This window comes from Podarcis vaucheri (genome assembly GCF_965113315.1).
Source record: "Podarcis vaucheri genome assembly, chromosome: 4".
NCBI lineage: Eukaryota > Metazoa > Chordata > Lepidosauria > Squamata > Lacertidae > Podarcis > Podarcis vaucheri.
In genome coordinates, this window is record NC_138762.1 from 14753717 (window position 1) to 14774973 (window position 21257).

Genomic DNA, 21257 nt, shown 5'->3' on the forward strand with positions numbered 1-21257 from the left:
ATTATCAGGCAGCATTGCATGCAGAAATGTGTTTTAGAAGTTAGCACTAAAATGCTGGTGAATTCTTATGCTGAATTAAAAAAAAATCAAACTGATATGGAAACCCGGAGAATTGACTGCAAATTTGGAAAAACGAGAAGCTGAGAGAAACTAAAACAAATTTGCTTATCCCTAGCAACACTTCTCACTGGAAACAGCAGTTGCATAAGTACAGTAGTACTGCGGGTTACAGACATTTCAGGTTACAGACTCCCCTAACCCAGAAATAGTACCTCGGGTTAAGAACTTTGCTTCAGGATGAGAACAGAAATCGTGTGGCGGCGGCAGCGGGAGGCCCCATTAGCTAAAGTGGTACCTCAGGTTAAGAACAGTTTCAGGTTAAGAACAGACCTCCAGAATGAATTAAGTTCTTAAGCCGAGGTACCACTGCACAGGGCTGGATCAAAGAAGTGATTCAGTTAATCACCTTGTAAACTTCATACAGGGAAGTTCCACTGGCGAAAAATGGAATTCCACAGTGCCATCTTGTGTCATGGTGTTATAACACATATAAAGTGCTTTATTTTTACAAATGTAGCCAAGTCCACAGGTCAGAGGATGGAACATCACACACATGTCAGTTTGTGAGGCAGACCATTATTCTAATTCGCTCAGTATTGCCTATACCACAAGTATGCAACCTGTTGCTCTCTGGATGTTCTCTCCTACAACTCCCATCATCCTTGACCATTGGCCATGACTGCTGTGGCTGAAGTGAGTTGCTGTCTGAAACATCAGGTTGTCTAATTATTATGATTGTTGTTGTTGTTGTTGTTGTTGTTGTTGTTGTTGTTGTTGTTATTCATACCCCGCCAATCTGGCTGGGTTTCCCCAACCACTCTGGGTGGCTCCCAACAGAATAATTACACAGAATAATATTACACAGAATAAAACTTCAAACATTAAAAACTTCCCTAAACAGGGCTGCCTTCAGATGTCTTCTAGAAGTCAGGTAGTTGTTTATTTCCTTGACATCTGATGAGAGGGCATTCCACAGGGTGGGCACCACTACCGAGAAGGCCCTCTGCCTGGTTCCCTGTACCCTCACTTCTCGCAGTGAAGGAACTGCCAGAAGGCCCTCGGAGCTGGACTTCACTGTCCAGGCTGAATGATGGGGGTGGAGACTCTCCTTCACGTATACAGGACTGAGGCCATTTAGGGCTTTAAAGGTCACCATCAACACTTTGAATTGTGCCTGGAAACATACTGTGGGCAAATCTAGGTCTTTCAGGACCATTGTTATGTGGTCTCAGCGGCCACTACCAGTCACCAGTCTAGCTGCCGCAGTGGCTTTCTTTAGTTTCAGACGTGAGTTTCTCCTAGCCCTCTCTGATCTAACCCTGTCTCCACCATTTGTAGCTGGAGATCATGGAGCTTAAGAGTCCCACAAACCTTAGCTGCTAATGATACTTCCACACATCTTCAGGGCCTCTCAGCTGGAGGGTAAAGCTTTTATTTCTACTTGAGGAGGAGAGGGAGAAACTGGCAGAGGTGGGAGGTGTATCACCTGGGTTTTACAAGCATTCTTTATGACTTCTTGCAAAAAAAACCCTCAAAGTTTCTCAAGGACTTGCGAAGAATGCTCACAAAACCCAGATGCTTCTTGAGATCCAAACAGAGGAGCATTCATCCATCCCTCCAAGTTCACGCTTAATAATAATAAAAAGTGTTGTCTGGGACGTCCAAATTAAATAGTAGCTCAGTAATTCAACAGAACTCAAACTCAGCCAGCTGTATCCTTCTCCCTCTGGGACTTTACTAACTGTACAGTAATATGTGAAACAATTTGTATGACTGTTTTGATTTGATCATGCCTACGATTATTTGGATATCCCACCTAAACTAAATACTGTGGGTCCTTTTTTAATGATTAAACCAGACCTGTGTTCTCATGAAATACCATAGAGAAGAGAAGAGAAGAACTGTGAAAGAAGATGGGGGAATAAAAGGAGAGAGAAAGTAAGGGAATAAAATAGAGGAGGGGATCAAATAGGGTTATAGAGAAGGCCTAAGAGAGAGGTCACCAGGGTGACACTGAAGCCCTTGGTTGAAGGTTGAAAGACAAATATGATTATTAATAATTGTCATACTGAAGTTCACTGAATGACCTTCGGCTGACACCTCTACCTCTCTCTCTCTTTCCCTACCTCATATGGTTGTTATGAGGTCTTTATGATGCTTTGAGGAAGGACTGGAATCAACTGTGATCAGCCTCACCCTGCATACAGGTGTCTCTGCACATTTCATGCTAAAATGAATTTGTCTGAAACAAGCTTTTGAATTATGCATTACAAACAACAGCCGGCTGACTTCTTAGCAGTGAGTGTGGAAGAGGCGCTGTCACATGGGACCTACTACCTGACACAACTAACACCCGGTACAGTTAGCAAGATGCCTTTACCAACTCCCACCCAGTCATTTGCCTTTAAGAAATTCTGAGCTAGGCCAGTGCTTATCTAACGTTGGGGAGACAAAGCTTACCTACCTAGGTACATAGGAAACCACGTTAAGCCCCGTGAAAGTGATTCAGATTGCATGGACTTAGTGCAGCAAACTTACTGCTCAGTTATTCCAGCTTGTTACAGAATTGTCACCAAGCACTTTAATGATTCTAATGACCTTAGCAGAACATAATGCTTGCCTTGACTACAACACAGAGACCCCCACCCACCTTCTTCTCTGGCTCAGATTTTTATCTGTTTGTCTGTAGATATCAAAGTTGTTCTGTGTGAAGTTCTTTACCGTGGGAAACTGGATGAGACACAGAAATGGGAGTGGATGTTGCCACAATCTGCATGTTCGCCCAAGGCCAGGATTGGAAATCACAAAGAAGGAATGGAAATGGTATTCACTATTGCTGGGAGTGGGGGTTTAGTCCGTGAATATTACATGAATAACTACAGTATTTTCTGCATTGTTTTTGATGTTTCTCTTCCACTGAAATGCACCAAAGTTAATGACATAATTAGCTGCGGCCACAGTGGATATCAAGACAAATTACAAAAGGTTTTAATAGAAGCTGAACTGTAGCTGAACAGAAACACTGCTGATTGCAAGCAACACAGGACAGGACAAAAATGGTGCCTCCATATCAGGGGTATAGTCATCTGGGATCACAGGAATGTTGTAGGTCCATTACTTTCAGACGAGCAGAGTCCCAGTGTAAGCACCCTGAGAACTCAGCTCCTAAAAAGTGGTGATTAGCATTTACTTATGCCTTGTCACTGCAAAGTTGTGGCATTTATTGCCCTCTAAGTAGCTAATGAATGAGCCTAATAATAGTTCAATATCTGCAGTACCAAAGAAGTTTCCCTCAGGCAGTTTAGCAATTTCGTGCTAGAACATCCATTGCTAAGGGTGCCCTGGGCTATTTTAAGATTGTGCTCCCTCCTTACCTTCCCACTCCAATCTCCAGAGCTTGAAACTGGCTTCATTTGTAGGCAAATTCCTGTAACTTTGGTAAGGACCCTGGAATTTTGAAATGGGGCGGCATTTAATTTCTGCATGCTTATGTCTCTACCCTCTAACTTTTTTTATTTTCACTTGTGGGCTGCATTACTGAAACTTTTTAAAGCTGCTTTAGCTTGCTCTAAAAAACTATAAAAAACACATTTGCTCCAAGTGTGTGATGTGCTCTCTGTGAGCTGTAATTTACTCTGCAAAAAACAGCAAACCACCTTTTGATCTTCTTCTTGCTGAACCTCAAAAATGCATACCCTCCGCCTGCATTCATTGCTCAAGAGAACTCCAAAGTAAGAGACTGAAAGTTCATTTTTATTGTATAATCTTATAAGGTTGTATAATCTTAGAAGGGAATGCAGCTACAAGAGTGTGGCTATCGGGAGGTGCAATTGTGACTGTCATGAAGGGACCCTGCACTTCAGAATTTGCTGCTACACTACTGCTCCTTACACAGCCCTATTCCTAACCTCCAGTGGTTGGAGGTTTGGTTGATGAGATGCCACAATCTTCTGAAACAAGGTTTGGTGGCACTAGAAACAAGAATTTGGTGTTGATGGTCTCCAGATTATGGGATGTCCATCCCGTAAAGAACTCTGCCAGGTCTAGTCTGTTCAGGAGGCTCGCAGAAACAATTCATTTATGTCAGGCAGAATAGATTTTTTAAAAGCTGTCTTAAACAGAATTGCTGTGTTTTTTATAAAATGTTATAGTCTCTAGTTACCTGTTTGTTTGTTTGTTTGTTTGTTTGTTTGTTTGTTTATGATGTTGCTCTGTTTTTCTAATGTTTTTTTCTTTACCCCTTGTTTCTTTAGTACTGCATATTGTGTCTTTATTATGCCAGTTACTCTGGGGACCATTGTCAGGCTAGAAATTTAGTAAATATAACTTCCTACGGCGTCTTGAGAGCACACTAGGTTTTGTAATTTTCAGACGGTTTGTTGCTTTGCTTCATTGATTTAAAATAAATAATCTCATTCTGGCTGTTTAGCTTTATTGTTAGGTATGTATGCTGCCTAGTTTTAGCTCTGAATACCATAGTGGGAAAATGCATGTGGTGCAATGGTTAGAATCTCAGGCTAGGACAGAGGAAACCCCCGGTTCAAATCCCCCACTCAGACATGAGGTTTGCTTGGTGAGCTTGGATCAACTCTCTCTCCAACTAATCTACCAATGCAGGGAGGTGGGACCAATTCGGATGGTCCGCCCCCGCCACTTAATGGATCCAAATGGTTTCCAGAGAGTGGTAGGGGATGCTTTATCCCATGTTGATGGCCTTTCAGCTGATTCCCTGGTGGCCCGCTGGAATGCGGAGTTAACCAGGGCTATCGACTGTCTGGCTCCGAAGCGCCCTCTCCGGTTGCATGGAGCCCGGACAGCCCCGTGGTTTTCTTCGGAGCTGAGGGCGATGAAACAATCGCTGAGACGGCTAGAGCGTCGGTGGCAGAAAACTCACTCCGAATCTGACCGGACACAGGTTAGAGCTCAACGTCGAGCCTACCAAGTGGCGATAGCGACGGCGAAGAAGACTTTCTTCACCGCCTCTATTGCATCTGCAGAAAATAGTAGCAGGAGACTCTTTCAGGTGGTCCGCAATTTAACGGAACCACCTTTACCATCGGGGCCTTGTAAAGACCCCAAGATCTCCTGCAACGATTTTGCAAAGTTTTTTGCAGATAAAATCACTCATATTCGGAAGGAGCTAGACACCACCGTGGGAGCAGGGCTGGGGCGGGAGAGTGCTAGAGCCCTGTCTGGTCAAGTTGCATGGAATCAATTTCAATCCGTTACCCCCGAGGATGTGGACAGGCTGCTTGGACGAGTGAAACCAACCACCTGTCTCCTTGATCCTTGCCCATCCTGGCTTATAAAAGCTAGCCGGGAAGGGCTGGGCGATGGGCTCTGCGGGGTGGTGAATGCTTCCCTCTGTGAGGGAACATTCCCAGATCCGCTGAAAGAGGCGGTCATTAAACCGCTTCTTAAAAAACCATCTTTAGACCCGGCCAGTATGGCCAACTATCGCCCAGTCTCAAATCTTCCATTCTTGGGCAAGGTGATTGAGCGTGTGGTTGCTGAACAACTCCAGGCACGCCTGGAGGATGCGGACCATTTGGATCCCTTCCAATCAGGGTTCAGGCCTCATCATGGGACTGAAACTGCCTTGGTCGCACTGGTTGATGATCTCCGGCGAGCTAGGGACAAAGGTGAGAGTTGTTTCCTAGTTCTGCTGGATCTCTCAGCGGCCTTTGATACAATCGACCATAACATCCTTCTGGACCGTCTAGAGGGGTTGGGAGCTGGGGGCACTGTTATACAGTGGTTTCGCTCCTTTCTCCTGGGCCGTGTTCAGAAAGTGGTGGTGGGGGATGAGTGTTCAGACCCTTGGGCCCTCACTTGTGGGGTGCCTCAGGGTTCCGTCCTCTCCCCCATGCTTTTTAACATCTATATGAAGCCGCTGGGAGAGATCATCAGGGGGTTTGGACTGGGTGTCCATCAATATGCAGATGATACCCAGCTCTACCTTTCTTTCAAATCAGAACCAGTGAAGGCGGTGAAGGTCCTGTGTGAGTGCCTGGAGGCGGTTGGAGGATGGATGGCGGCTAATGGATTGAAGTTGAATCCTGACAAGACAGAAGTACTGTTTTTGGGGGACAGGGGGCGGGCTGGTGTGGAGGACTCCCTGGTCCTGAATGGGGTAACTGTGCCCCTGAAGGACCAGGTGCGTAGCCTGGGAGTCATTTTGGACTCACAGCTGTCCATGGAGGCACAGGTCAATTCTGTATCCAGGGCAGCTGTCTACCAACTCCACCTGGTACGCAGGCTGAGACCCTACTTGCCCGCTGACTGTCTGGCCAGAGTGGTGCATGCTCTAGTTATCTCCCGCTTGGACTACTGCAATGCGCTCTACGTGGGGCTACCTTTGAAGGTGACTCGGAAACTACAACTAATCCAGAATGCGGCAGCTAGACTGGTGACTGGGGGCGGCCGCCGAGACCACATAACACCGGTCTTGAAAGACCTACATTGGCTCCCAGTACGTTTCCGAGCACAATTCAAAGTGTTGGTGTTGACCTTTAAAGCCCTAAACGGCTTCGGCCCAGTATACCTGAAGGAGCGTCTCCACCCCCATCGTTCTGCCCGGACACTGAGGTCCAGCGCCGAGGGCCTTCTGGCGGTTCCCTCATTGCGAGAAGCGAAGCTACAGGGAACCAGGCAGAGGGCCTTTTCGGTGGTGGCGCCCGCCCTGTGGAATGCCCTCCCATCGGATGTCAAGGTGATGGAAAACTACCTGACATTCAGAAAACATCTTAAGGCGGCCCTATTCAGGGAAGCTTTTAATGTATGATATTTTAGTGTTTTTTGGTTTCTGTGGAAGCCGCCCAGAGTGGCTGGGGAAACCCAGCCAGATGGGCGGGGTATAAATAATAAATTATTATTATTATTATTATTATTATTATTATTATTATTATTATCAGGATAAAAGTGGGCAGGAGGAACGCAGTATATGCCACCCAGAGCTACTAGGATATAAAAAAAGTACAGTGGTACCTCAGGTTACATACGCTTCAGGTTACATACACTTCAGGTTACAGACACCGCTAACCCAGAAATGGTGCTTCAGGTTAAGAACTTTGCTTCAGGATAGGAACAGAAATCGTGCTGCGGCGGCACAGTGGCAGCAGGAGGCCCCATTAGCTAAAGTGGTGCTTCAGGTTAAGAACAGTTTCAGGTTAAGAACAGACCTCCAGAACGAATTATGTACTTAACCCGAGGTACCACTGTACTGAAAAGGTGACTGATACGATATACACTGAAAACTTCTTAGCGTAGGGGGACCCAATGCGAAGTCTTCCAGATGCTGCTGAACTTCAACTCCCTTGGCTATTCAAAATGCTGTCTGGGGCTGATGGAAGTTGGAGTCCAACAACATCTGAAGGGTGCCACGCTGGACATCCCTGCTTTAGAGGATGTGCCAGGAAGGATGCAAACACAGGGGGAAAGATTATCACCAGACCCTCCAATCAGCTCATAGATGAGGTTGAAGGAAGGGAGGGTTTAGCCCTGTCACAATATAGATTGCAATATAGATTGCCTGAGCAGCCTTGGCTTTAGATTCCAATATAGATTGCTTAAACAGGTTTGGCTTGTGACACTGGTCAAGTAGATTATAGGAGAAGCCACATAGGCACAAGGAAAAGGCTTACCAAATAAGACAAGGAAATAGGTGAGGAACTTGCTTAACGCGATTATCCTCTTAAGGTAAAATGCTTGGTTGGCGATTGGTGATTGCTGAAGGGAAAGGTGTACCTTCAGTATAAGAATGCCTGCCAAATGCCATGTATTGCGGCCAGTCTTTGGAAGTGATTCCACTGGCAGCCTCTGCACAGATCTCAATAAACTCTTTTTTCTGAAGAGGAAGTTGCTTCTTTGGTGCTTTTGTGCTCTCCTCGGTCCTGGGCAAGCGGGCAAATGAATCCCCCCCCCCCTAAACTAAGGCTTCAAGGTGAGATTTAATAAAGGTACTTCCTGCCTCATAACTCATATTTTCTACATGTTGATTTAAAACTCAGTTCAGTGTAACCCAATTCAAGTAAAACTGAAATGTTGGCATCAGTACTGGCATTCCACCGGCTCCTCAAACACACCTGTTTAGGCAAGCATTCCCCTGGACTTGTGATTTTATTGTTTAATTGGGTTTCCCCCCCCCTTACTGTTTGAATTTTTGTGCTATTTAATTGTTTGCTTCATTGTGCATTTTAATTAAGAATATTTTAATATTATTGTGCATTTTAATTATGGGTGGATTTTATAAACTGCTTAGAAGCCACTTTTGCATATACTGGTAAGCAGGAGGTAAGTTGTTTAATGATGATGATGAGATACAGATCTAGCACTGAAGCATTAGTCATTGCTGCCCTGTGCTCCTTTGGGAGGATGGGTGGGATAGAAGTTTAATAATAAATAAAACATCTAGCAGCCCCTTTCATAATTTCAGAGACAGCATCTCAGAAGGAGGATTGAGAACACACCCATTGTTCTCATGCCCAAAGTGTCTATCAGAAGCTCTGAATAAAACCTACACATAGGCAAGTAGCGCACAGGCACTATCTGCACAATCATAAAACCTGAAAAAGGCTCTAAACCACCCTTCAGATGAATGTGTGTAGTGTCGTGCAACGGTAAATTAATCAATGCAGAGTGTTTTTTTTATAAACAGAATAAAACTTTACTGAAGAAAATTAACTTGTTCAGAAACAGCATAGTTAAAGAGCATACACAGTGTGCTCATAGCAGCTATCTAACTCTTCACAGAGGCATAGTCTTAGTTGCTGGTTAACTGGAGTCCTGGAGCCACTCTGTCTGCAACAACACACACAGGTACACAGTGACACTCACTGAGGCCCATAGAGAGGCTGGCTACTTTTATAGGGGGGAATGAGTCATCACTCAAGATGAGTCATGAGTCACAGGGACTTAGCCGTTTGCTCTTGACAGTTAACAGGCTTAGGCTTGAATGATTGTGTAGGCCTTGTAGGCCTTGCCTTACTTCTTCTGCTCTCAAGAACCTTTATCTCATGACATGTAGATGGAGGACAGGAGAGCAGGTGCAATCTGCATCCACTGTGTTTCTTCCAATCATGTCTATCCTACAATCCAGGGGTAGCCAACAGGATGCCCTCTGGTTGGTGTTGGACTCCAACCCCTATCAGTCCCAGACTGCATGGCCAGTGCTTAGGGATGATGGGAGTATCTGGAGAAGACCACATTGACCATATAACACCGGTCTTGAAAGACCTACACTGGCTCCCAGTACGTTTCCGAGCACAATTCAAAGTGATGGTGCTGACCTTTAAAGCCCTAAACGGCCTCAGCCCAGTATATCTGAAGGAGCGTCTCCACCTCCATCATTCTGCCCGGACACTGAGGTCCAGCACCGAGGGCCTTCTGGCGGTTCCCTCACTGCGAGAAGCCAGGGAACCAGGCAGAGGGCCTTCTCGGAAGTGGCACCCGCCCTGTGGAACACCCTCCCACCAGATGTCAAAGAGAAAAATAACTACCAAACTTTTAGAAGACATCTAAAGGCAGCCCTGTTTAGAGAAGCATTTAATGTTTAATAGATTATTGTATTTTAGTGCTTTGTTGGAAGCCGCCCCGAGTGGCTGGGGAAACCCAGCCAGGTGAGCAGGGTATAAATAAATTATTATTATTATTATTATTATTATTATTATTATTATTATTATTATTACTATTGGCTACCCTTGCTGTAATCAAGTTTACTCCACTTGGGAAGCTATTATTCTCCTACCCGGTTTCCGCAGTCATTCCACCTGTGGCTCCTATGTGTGCAGATTCATTGATTTGAACTTCTAGTGGGACCTCATCTTATGCTTAAACCCTCTTCCAGTTACCCAGCTGAAATCCTCTTCCGGTTACCCATCTGAGTAATATTTATTTTATTTCTACAGATTTATAACCTGCTTCACAGCCTTAAGCCACTGAAGCAGGGTACAAGAAATGAAATACAGGTCTTCTCGATCTCTTTGCCACCTACTCAACTCCATCTAGACAAAAATCACCGGCATTCCGTGTTCTTTTCCATTGCTCAGTCCGTCACGACATTCCTTACAATGCAAAAAATCCAATGAGCAAAATTATGCAGTTGGCAGCCAAAGGTTCCAAAAGACTAAAGAAGCTGTCACTGTTCCCGAAAGCTCACAAGAGAAAAGCTAAACAAAAACCGACGTGCCACTAAGTACACAAATCAGAAGGCTGGAGAAAGGGAGGACTTCAATGCACTATCTAAATAAATAAAAGTCGACCTCGATGCTGCCATTGTCTGGAAACTTATTGACTTTAATTTACCGTGTATGGCGCCTGTAAAATGCAAGTCATACCTTCCCACTTTTCATACTCTTGACAACCATTATAGCTTCATTATCTTCAAGCATCATCCAAGTCCTCCATCTTGTCATCATTATGAGAGTCAGAAAACATTACTGGGTGAATGAAATGCCAAATGAAGGCATCCTCCCATTCGCACCAATTCTCCAAACAGATATGCCTAGCAAAATGTTAAGAGTCACCTTTGCTAAAGCAACCATATATTAAATTAAATCATTAGCATGTCTAAAGCCAGCCTTTCTCAACCTTGGCTCCCTAGATGTTGTTGGACTACAACTCCCATCATTTCTGGCCAGCGTGGCCAGTGGTCTGGGATGCTAGGAGTTGTAGTTCAAGAACATCTGGGAACCCAAGTTTGAGAAAGGCTGGATAGGGTGGTGTTCAGCTAGGTTTTACTCAGAGTAGACCAAGTGAAATTGATCTGTGTGAGGTCCATTAATTTCAATAGGTCTGCTCTGTGTAAACCTTCATTGAATACCACCAAACGCTCTACTCTCCAGTAGACTTATTTCCCAGCCATTATATCCTTCACCCTTCATTTGCCAACCTGGTGCACTCTTGATGCTTTGAACTAGAACTCCCATCGGCTCCAGCCAGCTTGGCTGTAGTCCAAACAGGTGGAGGGGACCAGTTTAGTGAAGGGTGTTTTAGTGGGAGATGCCGGGGATTGAACCCAGGACCTTGTGTATGGAATGCATGAGCTCTGCTGTTTAACTATAGTCCTTTCACCAGCCAGATTGGTGCAAAACACCTTCAAGAGCGTAGAAGAGTTTCGATTTGATATCCCGCTTTATCACTACCCAAAGGAGTCTCAAAGCGGCTAACATTCTCCTTTTCCTTCCTCCCCCACAACAAACACTCTGTGAGGTGAGTGGGGCTGAGAGACTTCAGAGAAGTTTGACTAGCCTAAGGTCACCCAGCAGCTGCATGTGGAGGAGCGGAGATGCGAACCTGGTTCTCCAGATTACAAGTCCACCACTCCTAACCACTACACCACACTGGCTCTCAACAAGAAACCAAGGGGAAATAGAATGCTCTCACACACAAACACGCATTGATTCCTTTTAGAATAATTTCCAATTTATTTGCAGAAACTGTTCACCATGGGCAAGAGTCTCGCAGCCCTACCTGATATGTCAGAATTTGCACCCTGGACCTTTTACATCCGAAGCATGTACACTTTCAATAAGCCATGATCCTTCAACTTAAGAAGAGAAGATTATGTCCCACATTGCCCATCCAAGGAGCTTTTGCTCTAAATGCTATCTTTATGAGGAAAATATCACCAGAGCAATTTTTTATTATTATCGATTCAGGGAACTTCTCTCATTTGCTCAATTTAGATTTCTCATCTAAAATTGCTTCTTGCTGAAAATTCTATTAGCTGGCAATCATAAACAGCTGCATCTAAGAAACAGACGTTTCAGGGAAGTTATGTGGTGGTTAGGCAGGATGTTATATATCTGAATCAGGCAGGACGTTATCTGAATCTTTTTAAGACCAGTATGGACCAGGTTAAATAATAGACTTAGGACAGATTTGATGTTATGTTTTGATACAAGCTAGAATTGTTTCTGCATCAACACGTGTAGGTAAGAACAAGATGCACGTGTTGGTAACATACAAGTGTGACAAAGAAAGTATTTATTTCAATAGTGCAAAGCTGAGCTATGGAATTTCCCCCCACATAAAGATAATGATGGCCACATAAGTGGGTCCTGCCCCACTTTGAGCAAAATATTTCTGCATTGCAGGGGGTTTGAGTAGATTACTCTTGTGGTCAGTTCCAACTACTATTCTATGATTCTGATTCTAAGATGATAATAACAATAAAAAATAACAACAACAACAATAATAATTTTTTTTGTACCCTGCCCTCCCCAGTTGGAGCCGGGCTCAGAGCAGCTAACATATAAATAATACAATATGCATAAAAACAAGCTATCAATTGAAATGCACCCCAAAATTAATTAAAATAAATTAAAATTAAAATAACTGGACAAAAGACAATCCTCAGGTTAAAACTGAAAGCGGTTAATACTCGCCAGGACCAACTGTTTCCACTTATATTACAGTGGTACCTCAGGTTAAGAACTTAATTCGTCCTGGAGGTCCGTTCTTAACCTGAAACTGTTCTTAACCTGAGGCACTACTTTAGCTAATGGGGCCTCCCGCTGCTGCAGTGCCGCCGGAGCACGATTTCTGTTCTCATCCTGAAGCAAAGTTCTTAACCAGAGGTACTATTTCTGGGTTAGCAGAGTCTGTAACCTGAAGCGTCTGTAACCTGAAGTGTCTGTAACCTGAGGTACCACTGTATAAGGACCTGTGAGCTCTAAGGGGGCTAGACAAATTATCAGTGACTACTGGAATGATGGCTGTGTATTACATTCAGAATCAGAGTCAGCATGCATCTGTTTGGAGTTCCACAGAGCGGCTTCACTGAGCTCTAAAGCAGGTGTCTGAGAATCACACTGTGCTCCTTATTCATCCTATGCAAAGCAGGGTGGCAGGCAATAAGCCTTCTCTGGCAGGTGCATGTTGGCCCCTGCTGGAAATTTTCCAAAGAATTAAGCATGCAGCATATGGTGACCAAAGCGCAAACAAAATTCTAATGTGTCTTCTGGGTACAGACCACATTGTCTTTGAGAGCGGTAACAGCATTAATGCTTGCCAATGCCTGGCTTGCTTCAAGGACATTCAGAACTACGTTGTGAGGGGAGGTCTTGAACTACATACTCGGCATTGCATTTAGGGCAGGGGTCTGCAACCTTTAAGACAAAAGGAGCCACTTGGACCCGTTTCCAAAGAAAAAAAAACTGGGAGCTGCAAAACCATTGCGATATTTAAAGCACGCGCGCTGCTGCCCTCCGATCTGACAGAGGGCGGGAAGGTGACGTCGGGACGGTGCGTGACTAACACACGCATCGCCCCCATGCGATGTCACAGCCAGTACAGTGCCCGCCACAGTGGGGAGTGTCGGGGCGCACAATGCGCCTCCTCCCCTCGTTAGTATCTGCCCCGGAGCCGCGGCAAGGTGTAAAAGAGCCACATGCGGCTCCGGAGCCGCGGGTTGCTGACCCCTGATTTAGGGTGTCCATGCGCCCCACGTTATATCGGACGACCATGTACGTCTACAATCCTACAATTGTACGATTGTACGTCTACAAGCCTACAATCCTGCATAAAGGGTAAAGGTAAAGGGACCCCTGACCGTTAGGTCCAGTCGTGACCAACTCTGGGGTTGCGGTGCTCATCTCGCTTTATTGGCCGAGGGAGCCAGCGTACAGCTTCCGGGTCATGTGGCCAGCATGACTAAGCCGCTTCTGGAGAACCAGAGCAGCCCACGGAAATGCCGTTTACCTTCCCGCCGGAGCGGTACCTATTTATCTACTTGCACTTTGACGTGCTTTCGAACTGCTAGGTTGGCAGGAGCTGGGACCGAGCAACGGGAGCTCACCCCGTCGCAGGGATTTGAACCGCCAACCTTCTGATCGGCAAGTCCTAGGCTCTGTGGTTTAACCCACAGCACCACCCGCGTCCCTTAAAAAAAGCATACATAGGACTGATCAAAAGAGGTGTTAGAGTGACAGAAGGAGCTCTTTAAAATCATTTTATCGAGCTTTTCTATAAGAAGAATTAAAATCAGCCCGTTCTTTTACAGCTGAAAATGCATGACCTCATTATCTCTCTATTTTTTTATAAAAGAAAATTACTTGTTGGAATGCTGTAACACAAAGTGATGGGATCACCGGTTGAGATGAAGCAGACCTTGGGAGCAACTGAGCCAGAACAGGGAAGAATGAGATGGAAAGTATCCAAGACAGCTAATGAAGAGTTTCCCTGGGATTTCTTTGCCATGTCGCCATTATGCTTCTTCCGAACGGACCCTGATCGTTTTCTCCCGCTTTGTAGGGAAATTGAATAATGTCATGCAGTGCCGTCATGATGTTTTTTTATTGCTCTTTTCGTTGTTACGGTGACAAAAATGATTTTAAACAAAGGCTCTCCACCCCACCCTATCAGCTGCTTTTGAACCTAGTGTGTTGGGGAAGGGGGTCATCAAATGCCAAGCTGTTTTGTTTCTGAGTCAAGTCACGCAGAGTCGTTGGCAAATGAGTGGGGTTTTTCATTGTTCGTGGTAACTTTCCTGATTTAACTGATCATTTAACTGTTTGAAATAAGCTTCGCAGCCTTGCGATTCAGGAGAGATCCTGAGGATATTTAAGTAACACATAGAAAAGGGACGTACTTTGGGGGGGAGGGGAGGGATTTAAATTAGAACTGCAGGTTTCAGTTGTTTAGATCAGTAAATGAATCAACTTAAAGCTTTTGTCAGTTAAATAGTGAGAGCCAAATTTAATTGGTAGGGCTGAGAATTAAGGGGCACGCTTGTTTAGTTCTTGCGCTGTTTCACTTACCGTAATAGGCAACTGAAAACAAGGCAATAATTGGATTTTGTAGTAAATGCTTGCAGGATTTCATATCAATATCTGTTATATAGGGGTGGGAATTTGATCTTCCCTTCATCCATTGTAACATAAGAAGCTGCCTTATTCCAAGTCACTTCATCTAGTTCAGTACTATCAACAACAACAGGTAGTCGCTCTCCATTGTTTTGAGATACAGAATCCCACCAACACCTAATTAGGGTTGCCATATTTCAAAAACTGAAAATCCAGAGACAAAAGTTGTTTGATTTTTGTGCAAAATCTTAAAAATAAGATAAAAAATTTCCCACCCTACCTTATTTGACAGTGGTTCCCCCCCAAAAAAACTTTCGCAGGGCTGCAAAGAGTGCATACAGCTAATATTTGTTAGTGGAAGGATTCAGCCATTTCTTTCAAAAATAACCATTTCAATTAGTAACTGGGCTTATGTCTTTCATTATGACCATGTTCTGTGGGCTCCTTTTTATTGTGCATTCATGATGACTCGTGTTCACATTGGTATTGGAGTGGTTAAACAATTCAGCTTTCAATACTGTTTGTACCTGCAAAGGTGTTGGGGTCGCCTTGCTGTCTTGTTTCTAATCATTTTCTGTCTGGTAACTTCCTGCTGAAATCCAATAGCTTTTTAAGTTCACAAATGCTCCCCGGGGGGGAAGCTGTGGGCTGAACCACTTTTGTTGCGCTATAGCCCAAGAAAGATCCTCCAGACAACACTAATGCAATAACATTGGATAATCAGAATGATGTGTGGATGTTCCAGTATAAATCCACTACTAATGCAATACCATTATGTCAATAACATGCTGGAGAATGGCCCTGGGAGAGAGCGGGGGGGGGGGACACCTAGCAGTGCTGTGCAAGATGTCCTTTGCAATGTTGGAGGCAATAGTCACCAGATGAAGTAATTGATTGGCTACTGACTGGAAACTAGAATGTCTTGTTTTCTGTATGAACCCATGAATCATCTCTAGGAGACTTCACACACCTATGGCACACAATTAAAGTGTAATTTGGAAACGGTTGAACAGACCACCCTGACCTAAAGTAGAGGAGGATGTGAGGAGGAGTATAATATGCAATTATCTTTTGGACACTTGCCGTAACAAAACATATGCATTTTGAAATATTGCTGGGTGGTTGTGGTTGTTGTTTTTGGATTATGCCAGGCTGTTTTAACCTTGTTTAAAGACTTATACTTTTCTTCAGGGGTGGGGAAACTATTTTCTGTCGAAACTGTCAGGGACTTCACACTGGTGGGAGCAGGACCCAAGCAGGTGGTAAATGGGGCTAGGTCAGCAATGAACAGGGCCACCCGCTTTTCTTCCTCCCTCCCTCTCTTTCTGCCACAGGAAATTAGGCTGAGGGCCACAGGAAATTAAGCCGAGGGCCACATGCATCCCTTGGGTCTCTGGCTATCCACTGCTACTTTAGTAGTACAACACTTTTAATGTTTCTGCGTGTAGGTTGCATCTGCACGTCCAATGAATTAGCGAACCTTATTTTGCATTGTCAAATGCTTCTTCTAAACTGATGTTTGTTTTTAAGGAACATTTTCCTTTGAGAAACGTTAATGTTTTGCAATTTTACACCATATAAACCTGGCCTTGATTCTGACCTTCTGCTGTTGCATCCCAGCTTTGCATCACTTTCCACGGCTGCCCTCCACTCCTGTTTTCTTACAGCTCTTTGTGCAAATTGCCCTGTAGGGATTTTGGCTTCTCTCTTCTATCAGAAAGAAGAAACTTAACTAAGTCCCAGGGGGACTGTACCCATCTCGGATTCAAGAGGATTGCTGTCGAATTCCCTTTTAATGGCCACCCCAGCTGTTGCGGGTTCTCTAATTTGTTCAGCAACAGTGACTGATGGCTCAGCCTTCTAAGAAGATGCTAACATGGAAACTAATCAATATGGGCAGCCTTTGAGAAATGAGCAGTAGTAACTAAAATTGCTCTGGGCTAGTTTTGAGATGCTTGAATTAGGCACACACTGGCATTCGTGCCAAACAGGCATCTTTTGTAGGTATCTCCAGAATAGCTTAGAAGTTTAGCCTCAAGTCCCACTTTGCAGAAGGATTAAGAATAACAGAATCATAGAATCGTGGAGTTGGAAGGGATCGCGAGAGTCGTCTAGTCCAATCCCCTGCAATGCAGTAATTTTTTTGGTGGAGCAACCTAAATAAGTTGTTCTTAAGAGGAAAGAAGCCTGTGTCCAAAGAAAGATATGAGACTCTGTTGGGAGATGCAATCCCCGCTTCAATGTCAAAGTGGTGCAGTCCCAGGCGTGTCACACCACAGCCATTTTCCAAATAGGCGTCAGGGTTGGGCCATGGGCAGCAGTCTGAAGTGACTGCCAAGCAGGGCTTGGGAGCCAAGAGGCCACTGGTAGAGCATGTGCTCTGGATGCAGAAGGCATACAGATGTGCTGTATCTCTGTTAAAATCATAGTTGTTGTTGTTTAGTCGTTTAGTGGTGTCCGACTCTTCGTGACCCCATGGACCAGAGCACACCAGGTACTTCTGTCCTCCAATGCCTCCCGCAGTTTGGTCAAACTCATTCTGGTAGCTTCGAGAACACTGTCCAACCATCTCGTCCTCTGTCGTCCCCTTCTCTTTGTGCCCTCCATCTTTCCCAGCATCAGGGTCTTTTCCAGGGAGTCTTCTCTTCTCATGAGGTGGCCAAAGTATTGGAGCCTCAGCTTCAGGATCTGCCCTTCCAGTGAGCACTCAGGGCTGATTTCCTTAAGAATGGAGAGGTTTGATCTTCTTGCAGTCCATGGGACTCTCAAGAGTCTCCTCCAGCACCATAATTCAAAAGCATCAATTCTTCAGTGATCAGCCTTCTTTATGATCCAGCTTTCACTTCCATGAAATCATTGTAGTTACTGCTAAATTTGTTCCTTTTTATATACATCAATGTATGAAAGTTTTATGCAAATCCACATCCTCTTTCATCCTTTGGGTGAGAGGTTCATTGCCTCTTTTCTGGCAATGTGTAATTGGCAACGCTACTATAGAACTATATAAGTACTAGGTGTCTTTTATTATGTAATGTTTAAAATGAAAAGGCTTAGCACACACAAGAAACTAACAACACTCCTCTGCTGCTCGTTGGTATTCTCAGTTGCCACAAGGAAAGGTGGAAGAAGGTTTATTTAAAGAAAGATTTGCAAGGCTTCTGTTTGTTTCTTTTTTAAAAAAAAATCACTTGTGGATGTTTGCAAATCGCTGTTGTAACAATCATGTCAAGGGACTAAATTTGATGCTGGAATAAAAGACAAACATTTAGAATCTCACCTAACATCTCCTGACGGAAAAGCATCTTTCTGAGAGAAAAACAGGGAGCCAAGAGAAGCAAAAAAGGACAAACATTGAACAACTTATTGATATAAATAAACGGTGTATGTCAGATAATGAGGAGTGATTTCACTTCGCCAATTGATCAGATACTCCACAAGATAATATATTCCGTTATCACTATTTCCCAAAGCAAGTTCATACTAAAGTAGACTTAGCATAGGAGTATGAATGGGTTGCCTTTGACCAGGTCTTTGTACAGTTGTAAAGGCCAATTCTTATCTTCTTAATAGGAGGTTAGACAAATTCATGGTGGTTAATGTTGCCTTTGACAAAAGAAAGTACTTATTCATATAGTAAATAGTTAAACCATGGGTTTTGCTCCCACAAGACATAGTGATGGCCGCCATCTTGGATGGCTTTGAAAGAGGATTAGGCAAATTCATGGAGGTTAAAGCTATGCATTGCAGGAGTTGGACTACATGACCCTTGGGGTCCCTTCCAACTCTACAATTCTATGATTCTAAGATCTGGTTCACCACTATAATAACAGGATGCTGGACAGTCTTTTGACTGATCCAGCAGGGCTTTAATATACAATAAGATGCTGGATTGTTCTTCTATATTTTCAGGTTAGAGCCCATTGTGTGGCCCATGTTCTGGAATGAATGGAGATTCTATCCCTAGGTGAATTATATCAATAGAGCATATAGCACACAAGTGTTAGATCTGGTTTGATCTCCATACACAAAGACAGTAATTTAAATAATTTGCTGGTCATACATTCCGTGGACATAGCTTGAAATCTGAACTGAGTAAATGCATGTCTAACAGAGTAGGGAAGACAGTTAAGTCCTGCAGATAAAAAGTTCTTTTAGGATCAGATTTAATTTGAAGATACCAGACTGAGTACTGGGAATTTTTCATATTTTCAAAGTTTGTTTTAGCATCTTCAGCAAAAACTGCATCAAGGATCTCATCAGTCAGAAATACCCTGAGATGCCATTAGAGGGAAAATTGAATATAGCAAGATAAAAATGTTGCAGCGTTGTGCTCTGTTCTACAAGTCTTAAAAAATGTTTTGCTAAATGTTGGTTTGGCATTAGCAATGGTCCCCGTTCTCCCAGTAGAATGCTGAATGGCCACTGTAAAATGTGAAGGTTCATTATTGTTTCACAAGTTGTGTATGTCTTTAAGGGCCAGGGCAAATAACGAGACCCAGTCTTGCAACTGTGAAACATAGCAGGTGCTGCTAGGTTGTGTTAATTAAGCTGCGTCAGCATTTGGGCATAGTATATAAGGAGCAGCACCTAGCTCTCTCATTACCCTGGGGGATGGTTTGGTCTGGTTTGTTGTTGTTATCTTTAGTGCAAAAGGAGTTTTTGTTTTGTTATTAAAACCTTGTTAAAGTTATTTTTGAGTTCCTTGTTATGCATGGTCTCCCCAGCAAGCTCTCTGCAGCGCTACTAAACTCCAAACAGCCAACATATAGTATCATATGAATGTGTGCTTTTAGAGAAGAGAGACCTACTTCAGTTCTAAGCAATGCACGAGCTGTACAATATGGAACTCAAAGTAGTCCATGTAGGAACTGATTTTAGATTATATCCAAATTGTCCCATATAAATTTTTTATCATCAGTTCTAACGGACAATGACCCAAAGCATAATAAAGTTTCTTTGCATACAGACCAAATAAACATAGCTCTGGGAAGGAAAAGTAAGGAGAATCCACACTTATGACGGTGAATGTGGGATCCCCACTTGAATGCCAACTTTTAGTCTTGATGGTAATGATTTTGCTTTCCCTGGTTTATTGTTGGGATGTTCTTTTGTTGTATTAGACTTCAATTTTATTATTATTTTACTCTGGAAGCTTCTTTGAGCCTAGATAGATATATTTGCACCAGCCAGCACATTACAACCCCAGTAACTCTTCCATCGTCATCAGCCTCTCCCTAAACAGTTCATTACATTTTGTTCAAACTCTGAATGCAACAACAGGATGGTTGGTTTATGCACTTAGTATATATCTCTGTGGGGTCCTAAAATATTTTTATGTATTGATAGTGGTGGTGAATTTGATTTTCTGTGTGCATGCAGCAGCCAAAAGGACTAAATTAAAGTCCTCCAGCCCAGTGGGCCCATTAATGCCAGAATGATGAAGTGGAACAGGCAAGCACCAATGCACCTTGAAGGGCAACAGGAGTTTCCAATGTCATCCAGCTTGGAAGTCCCATTATCCTCACAAAACAAGCTCAGTTAATGGTCTCATTTTTCTCCCAGCCCGGAATGGAGTCTCCCTTGTCAACTATGATATTTGTCTGGTATCCCATCCCTGGGACAGGACTTCCCAAGAAAAGGAATGATGATGAGATAGGATTACACACGCTGCAGATAAAGAAAAGCTGTTTTTCTCTCTTTCTCATAATACCAGATCCCAGGGCCATCCGATGGAAACCGAAGGCTAGAAGATTCAGGACAAAAGTATGTATGACTAGTTAAACCATGGAATTGGATGTCAGAAGATGTAGTGATGGCCACCAACTTGGATGGCTTTAGAAGAGGATTAGACAAATAATGGAGGATAAGGTTGTCAACGGTCACTAGTCACAATGGATTATTATTATTATTATTATTATTATTATTATTATTATTATTTTATTTATTAAATTATTTAATTATACCCCACCCATCTGGCTGGGCTTCCCCAGCCATTTCCAACAAAATATTAAAATACAGTAATGCATCAAACATTAAAAGCTTCCCTAAACAGGGCTGCTTTCAGATTCTTCTAAAAGTCTGGTAGCTGTTGTTCTCTTTGACATCTGGTCGGAGGGCGTTCCACAGGGTGGGTGCCACCACCGAGAAGGCCCTCTGCCTGGTTCCCTGTAACTTGGCTTCTCGCAGTGAGGGAACTGCCAGAAGGCTCACGGAGCTGGACCTCAGTGTCTGGGTAGAATGATGGGGGTGGAGATGCTCCTTCAGATATACTGGACTGAGGCCGTTTAGGGCTTTAAAGATCAGCATCAACACTTTTAATTGTGCTCGGAAACATACTGTGGGCAAATGTAGGTCTTTCAGGACTGGTGTTATGTGGTCTAGCGGCCACTACTA

The 21257-nt window shown here is 43.8% G+C and overlaps 1 protein-coding gene and 1 long non-coding RNA gene across 18 annotated transcripts in view; one reads left to right on the forward strand and one right to left on the reverse strand.

Annotated features, from left to right (window-relative positions):
• The window catches only part of DLG2 (discs large MAGUK scaffold protein 2), a 921944-nt gene that overhangs the window by 689456 nt on the left and 211231 nt on the right, over positions 1-21257 (reverse strand). The gene's annotated exons all lie outside the window — the stretch shown is intronic.
• On the forward strand, positions 665-10329 carry LOC309530675. Of its 2 annotated transcripts, none has more exons than XR_014218836.1 (3): positions 665-777; positions 2750-2883; positions 9966-10329. It is a non-coding gene; the product is annotated as an uncharacterized lncRNA (long non-coding RNA). The 2 variants fall into 2 exon arrangements; XR_014218837.1 differs by having other exon boundaries at positions 665-753.